We start from the raw sequence: 7,197 nt of genomic DNA on the forward strand, positions 1-7,197 counted from the left end.
CGTGTATCTTGTGGCACTCCCATAGTGGATTATCAGGGCTACCTGGCCTATACGAACATGCTTGGTGGAGTGCTTGCTTGATAGTTATAGCAATCTTCCAGGATGCAAGTGTAATGCGATAATTATAACTTCTTTTTTAGTGTAAGGCATAAATTTATATTCATCCTATGAAGCCCCAGATCTAATAGTTCTGGAGTTACCCTTAGCATTATAACATGCACAAAAGGATCAAGTCATACGTACAATGCAACACTCCTATGTATGGACCTGTTTGTCCATCAGGTTATCCTCGAGCTTTGCCACCACTCCACCTCCAACAGAATTCTCACGTACTACACAGACCCAATATGTTGAACAATAAAGTTATTCGAAGAAACCAGCAAGTAGAACAACAAATAGAAAGCAACATAAACATGAACCATGAGATTCAGCAAAATCTTCATGATTTTTCAGCAAATATACTGCTCTATTTGTTGATATCATTGAAGCTCTTCAATCGTTAACAAAGGCAGAGGCTCTCTTCTATTTCTTCGACGGAAATGATGGTGAAGATGAGTGGCCTTGCATGAGAACATAGAAAGATAAGAACAAACAAGAACCAAAAAGAACAACACGAGAATGGCATAATAAATCATTTTTGCTCATCCTATTTATGTTCAATTATGTATTTCACTGTTAGGCGATCCCACGGAAAAGGTACCATATCCCACACAAACAGATATGTCGCCATGATATACAAATACATTAAACATAATAACAAACAATAAACAAACTAGATACGCAAACCATTTTCCGAATCTTGGCACAAATAGATGAACGGTACATGATCTGTGCCCCGTCCTACCTGCTATACAAATCCTCTTTGCAGTTCTACTCGTACTTTCTTCATGATTTATGCTGGTTTTGCTATTCTCTGTGTCATAAGGGTATCTTCAACGCTGACCCTCAAATCGACACCCGTATCCATCCGCGGAGTGATGGAGACTAGTCCGTAGATAATGATGCGGGAGCCAACCATCCAACGTTATCCGCGCCAATTTCAAAACAAAGTTGAACAAACATGATGGATTTCCGCACTCATTTCAAAACAAAGTTGAACAAGCATGATGGATTTCATCAAACACAACGAAATTCATCAAAGTCCAGACATAATTTACATAAAAATGGACAATATTTCCTTCGTTTAACTAAACCATGCCCGTAACACTCAAATTAATTATAGAAAATAGCACAATTTATTCATCAATGGCATGCAAATATCTCTAGTACAACAATAGTTCAAATTCAACGAGATAACCAAATGTCCAACAAGTTTTTTGAATTCACTGATTCCAAATTCTACGATACTAGAATCAGAGCCGGCACATGTCGCACCGCTACCCCTATGTATGTGCGTGAATGGTCTACTCTCGGTCCTATAGTACATCATGACAGAGCGTGCGGGCTATAGAACGTGTAGAGCAACACTTAATGAATGAATGAATTAACCAACATGTAGAGCAACAAGAAGCAAAACTTACGATCTCCATGGTTGACGTGCCCAATGACCACATTGTCTCCACTCATTCAACCGTAAAACTTCATGTCAGAGTTGCAGATGGTGTACCATCGAAGGGATATCGACATCACATTACGTTCATGGACGATGTGCATGTCATAGGGCGCGAAGTGCTTTCGCGCATGAAATGAACTATGCGCACATCGCTAAAAGATCGAGCCACTTGATTTCATGACTACAAAGTCCACATATACGACTAATCCACGCATTGTAAAACAACTCATGCTCCTTTCACTGAGTATCCCACCACCATGGTACACCATGTTGGGCGTGGTGTCCGCCATGGACGTCGTCGGCAAGGGGCGAAGGGTATTTGATTGCGGAGGGGTCCTGGGTGGATGGCGACATAGTCCAAGGAGGGCAGGCGCGTTGGTGAGGGCTGCAGACATCCTACGATACCTGGGCGGCCACATGAGAGGTACAACGACGGCGGCGGGCGAGGCGGGTGTGGATGCAAAGCAAGTGAGAAACAGGGATGGAGTGAAAGAAAGGTGGACCGAGAGGGCAGTTGAGTGGGTCGAAGATGTCGGAAACCTACGTGACGGCAGTCAAAGACTCCTCCTCTAGTTTGCTTGGAGGGCTGCTAATTCGCGCGTTGAAGTGTGCAGTTTCCAACAAGGCACTTAGGCCAGACTAGACAATGCAGTTGCGTGCTCCCTTTCCTATTGATTTTTTTCTTTGTATGCAACAGAAAGCACAGGCCACCTGCCCACCCACCGTTGAAAACCAGGGGTCCAAGAGATTAGAGAGGGGATTTTACATGGGTTCGGCTCAGCTGCAGGGCTCCCTGCAGGAAATATTGTGCAGGGCCAATAAAAGACCGCCACTTGTCCATGTGGGCCAACTCCTCCGATTGGTAGATTTAATTTGATACGAGAAGAGGGCAGGGGCGGTGCGGCGAGCATGGAGGAGTCCGGCGCCGTGCGGCGTTCTGGGACGCATACTGAATGGCGTTTCCTCCTCATGGCCGAGCAGGGCGCCAGGCCCCAGCGCCGTCCAGGCGGTGCTCCTCCTCCATGGCTTCCCGGAGCTTTGGCTGTACTGGTGCCACCAGATGGCCGCGCTCGCCGCGCCCTCGTCCCCGACCTCCGTGGCTTCGGCGACTCCGGCGTCCCAGCGGATCCCACCACCTACGTTGTCATGCTCCTCGACCACCTCCGCCTCCCCTCTACTGGTGTCTGTCTGCATCAAGCGATACCAGGGGTGGCATGCCATCGCCTATGTCTTCTGATTTAATTTTAGCATACCTTCTTCTTTTTGGCAGGAGCATACGTTCTTGTTTTACGGTTAAAGTGAACTGAGTTTCGTGACCGAGAGTTCAAACAATAAATCGAATCGAACGTGGCGAGCAAGGAGTTTCGATGGTTATTCCAGAGGGTTAGTTAGTTGAATGAGCCTTTCAACCTCGACGACACGGAGAATGATGTACCACTGCAGCAAGCCAGCATGGTTCTCACGTCAATGCGGGAGATGACTCCAACCGATACACGCTAGGATGTTGATAGTGGCTGCATCAAACTCGGCATGAATGGCGGCAAACTGCACCACCACATCCCGCATATCACCATCGCTCGATGACATCCTCTGTGAAGGAGAGACCTGTGTGGACCTTCATCCCGGCTAGGACGTCTTACACAACCACAACGTGCAGCGTGCACAGCTAGCGGCACCGGCGCTACTTGTGTCGCTACTACAGTCTACAGGTAGCTCTGACCGCCGCGAGCACAATGGCTGCAATTGACTTGTCATGGGTGGCCGCACCTGCACCACCACATCTCACGCATCACCACCTCTCAAGATCGTCCAAAGCAGGCGCCTAGTCGAAGGAGGGACCGGCGCCCAAGCCACGGAGGTCGAAGATGAGGGCGCGACGAGTGCGGCCATGCCAAAGCTCCAGGAAGCCGTCGGTGTTCCAGCGGGCCGCACGTCGCTGGGCTCCTCTATGCTTGCAGCACCACCCCCGTGCTCTTCTCCAGGGGCGGAGCCAGGATTTAAACATAGGGGGGCGAGAAACAATGAAGCTGAAAAATATTTTGTCTCACAAACTACATAAGAGTTTTAATCCTGATATTACTTGCAGTCGGTGCAGGTCTAGCTATAGCTTATAGTGTTGAACAACTCCACATGCGCGCCATGTAGATGAAGTTGTAATCAAATTACTCTGAAATACGGCACAAAGTACCTTGGTACGGAACATTGTCATCATATGTATGTTTACGAACATGACTGATCATTGTCTAACTAAATAGCAGGATTTAGCTTGCATTCATATAGTTTTGATTGGGAAATCAATCGACAACGCAGACATACTTAAGCATCTTGAGCCAATATGCGTTGTATTTGAAAAAAGGTGACAAGTCGCAAGAATCCATACCTAGCTAGAGTACGGAATTCAGGCCCAGCTCGTCTCATCTGCTCGTCATAACGGATGATCGTTCTTTCCGTAGACCACAGGCATGTGGTAACCATCGATGGTCAACGTTGACGAAGCATGGAAGGATTCGCACTTCCAAAAAATTGTGTGCGCCTATTCCCTAGCATGGCGATGATGGTCGACGTCAACGCCTGATTAAGCCCTAGCCTAGCGTGGGCGGCGGCGACGGCGACAAGAGATAAGTTGGAGCGTGATTAGGTCAAACGACACAGAATAGAAACGAACGGCTGTACGTGTAGATGCATGTATTACGTATGGTCTTTGATCGATCGCGTGATTGGATTGATGCGTCCAATTCACTCACGGGAAAACCATGCCATTTGTTTTGGGCTTGGGCCAGCCAACAATAATATTGGGACGCATCCCGCTCTCCTAGGGTTCCTCCGCCGCCGCCGCCGGCTCCCTCCGCCGCTAGCCCTCTCCCCCGTCCCCTACTCCTCCCTCCCCCTCCTCCCTCCCCCGTAGCGCTCCCGTCGCCCCCCGAGGCGGCGGAGCGCCTCCACCACGCCGCCTCGTCTCGAACCCTCTCCTCGTCCCTACCCTTCGCCGCCACCGGCAGAGGCCACCGGCGTAGCCCGGATGGCGCCGGCGGCGGCGGACATCCCTTCCCCGCTTGCTAGGAGGTGGATTCGGGACTCCCTCCTCCCGGCGGCGGTGCTGCTCGGCGGACGGCGGTGTGGCTCGGCGGCGGAGTCCGCGGGCCTCGAGCGCCCTTGACGCGACGACGTGGCCGTTGGCTGCGGGGCTGCGTGGCGTGCGGCTGGCCGGCGGTGCCCGCTCGGCCCAGATCTGGGCCCTTTCGGGCCCATCTGGGTTGGGGCGGGCCGGCGGTTCGGGGCTCGGCGTCGCGGCTCCCTGATGGTGGTGGCGAGATGACTGTGGCTGCTGGTGGTGATGGCTCTGGCAGCTGGCGTGCTGCAGCGTGGCTGCAGGGATTGTCCGGATCCGTTGGGGTCTGGCCGGGCCTGTGGAGGCCTGGTAAGTCCCTGTCGCTACGTCCGGTCGGCTCCGCGGCGTGGTGGAGGTTGTCCCCTCCTGTCGGCTGCGTTGTAGTCGCCCCCGAGCCCGGTTTCTCCCCGTCCTCCCTCCAGGCCTCATGTTGGTGGCCTCAGTGAGACGGTGAAGTTGGTGCGGTATCCGTGGTGGCACAGGCTGGTGGGCGGCATGTTAGGTGGTGCACTCTCGATTGTCTATGTTGGTGTTGGTTTCGGGGCGGGAGAAATCCCTGGCGGCTCCTCCGCCACCGGCATGGCTGCGCCCGTGGGTGTTGCCGGACCTTCTTGAAGGGCGTCGGTGATACCCCTTCCCGTCTACCAACCGCGTACCGGGGGAAACCCTAGGACCTGTCCGGGCAGCAGCGACATCGCCATCGCATTCCTTCCTAAAGGTGTTTCTTGGTACGCGAGACTTCGGAGTGCTAGGCGTGCGGTGGTACTTCTCCGGAGGGTGCGGCGGATATCGGCCATCTTCTCTTAGTTGAGTTGCTGGCATCGACATTTATTTCTTTTTCTTTCTCTCATTTTTTCTTTTGGGCTTGTTTGTGTTGCGGCCCCAGCGAGTTGGTTGTATCGGTTGGTTGATGCTTTATAATATAAAGTGGAGGAACCCTTTTTCTTAATATTGGGACGCATAGAGAAAAGGCCTATACATGTACTAAGTGACAAGTACACAGAAGATTAGTATTAGCCCCCGCTAAAAATCCATGGGGGTGGCCGATCCATAGGGGGGGGGGGGGGGGTCTGGCCCTCCTACTGGCTCCGCCCCTGATCTTCTCGTATCAAATTAAATCTGTCTTAATCGAAGGAGTTGGCCTACATGGACAAGTGGCGGTCTCTTATTGGCCCTGCACAATATTTCCTGCAGGGAGTCCTGCAGCTGAGCCGAACCCATTTTCTCGACATTATGATGCAACGAGCGTCCAATAGGGATTTCTGATGTGTTGATTTTCCGGTTTTTTCTCTTTCAAGGCTTGATTCTACTTCGGTATTTCTTGGCGGGCTTCCTGTTGGGGTTTTTTCCTTGAGGTTTTTATTTTCATTTTTTTGGTTTTTTTATTTACTAGCACATATGCCCGTGTGTTGCAAGTTGCAATGAGGGACAAACATTAATCTTTATCATCAAAATTCATTGCAAGAAATAAAAAAACCCTAGCGAGACATGTATCTCCCTGGCGGCACTGGCATTGGCGGACACTTAAGCGTGTCATCACCCATGATTTCATGTTTCGTGAGTGTGGCAACGAGTTGGTCATATGTTTCGAGTGTGGAAATTGTGAGTTCCTCCTCGTCCTTGAATGTCTCCTTGGTCTGCCCCACCCATCTGCCTCTCGCCTTTGGTGTAAATTATAATAGTTTAGCCCACGAGTGATTTAATTATGCACCATGCACATCAACATGAGCTTGGAGGTTTAATCGGGTCTTTATTTCTTCCATTGGCCCATAATAATCTTGAATCTTTAATCAGGTCTTCATTTCTTTCATTGGCCTATAATCTCAGATATTTAGTTGGGTCTTCATTGGTTCCATTGGCCCATAATCAGAGGTCTTTAATCGTGTCTTTATTGCTTTCATTGGCCCATAATTTCAGATCTCAGATTGGAGATCACCCTCGTAATATGCGTCCTCATTGCATACCTCACTCTCTGAGTTTTTTTTAATGTTTTTTGAGGCTGCTTGTTGATTTCCATGGCAACTTGCTAGCGTATATAAACTTGTAGAATTCAAAGTAAGAAAACTATGTGGCACTATTTAATTGATGAACCAAAATAAAAAGACTATTATAGGCTGCTACGTTGCCCTGCCTGGGACATGGGCTGGAAGAAACAACTCAAACGGAGTTGCCCAACGTATATGGCCGACCCACTGTCATCCTTCGTTGGTGATAAAAAGAGCATCATCTTGTCTACATTTTCATCTCTATCTGTCCAAAATCAACAATAGATGGGTGGTTGTTTGGCTAGCAGGTATTGTTCCAATGCTTTGGACAAGCCTAGGACGATCCAGCGACGCATGAAAGAAACCGGCTCGCTCGTATGTGAAACGGACAAAACCAAAATAGCTAGCATACGTGAAAATCAATCAAAGTGGAACGAAACAAAGTGGGACGAAAATAAGAATATTGCCTTCCTTTATTAGTATATAAGTATATAGATTCATCAAGAAAATAGCATACTCGCCTTATTGGTGATTCATAGCTCGTTATTTGC

The sequence above is a fragment of the Triticum urartu genome, chromosome 6A, assembly GCF_056163025.1.
Source record: "Triticum urartu cultivar PI428250 chromosome 6A, HENAU_Tu73, whole genome shotgun sequence".
NCBI classification, from domain to species: Eukaryota; Viridiplantae; Streptophyta; class Magnoliopsida; order Poales; family Poaceae; genus Triticum; species Triticum urartu.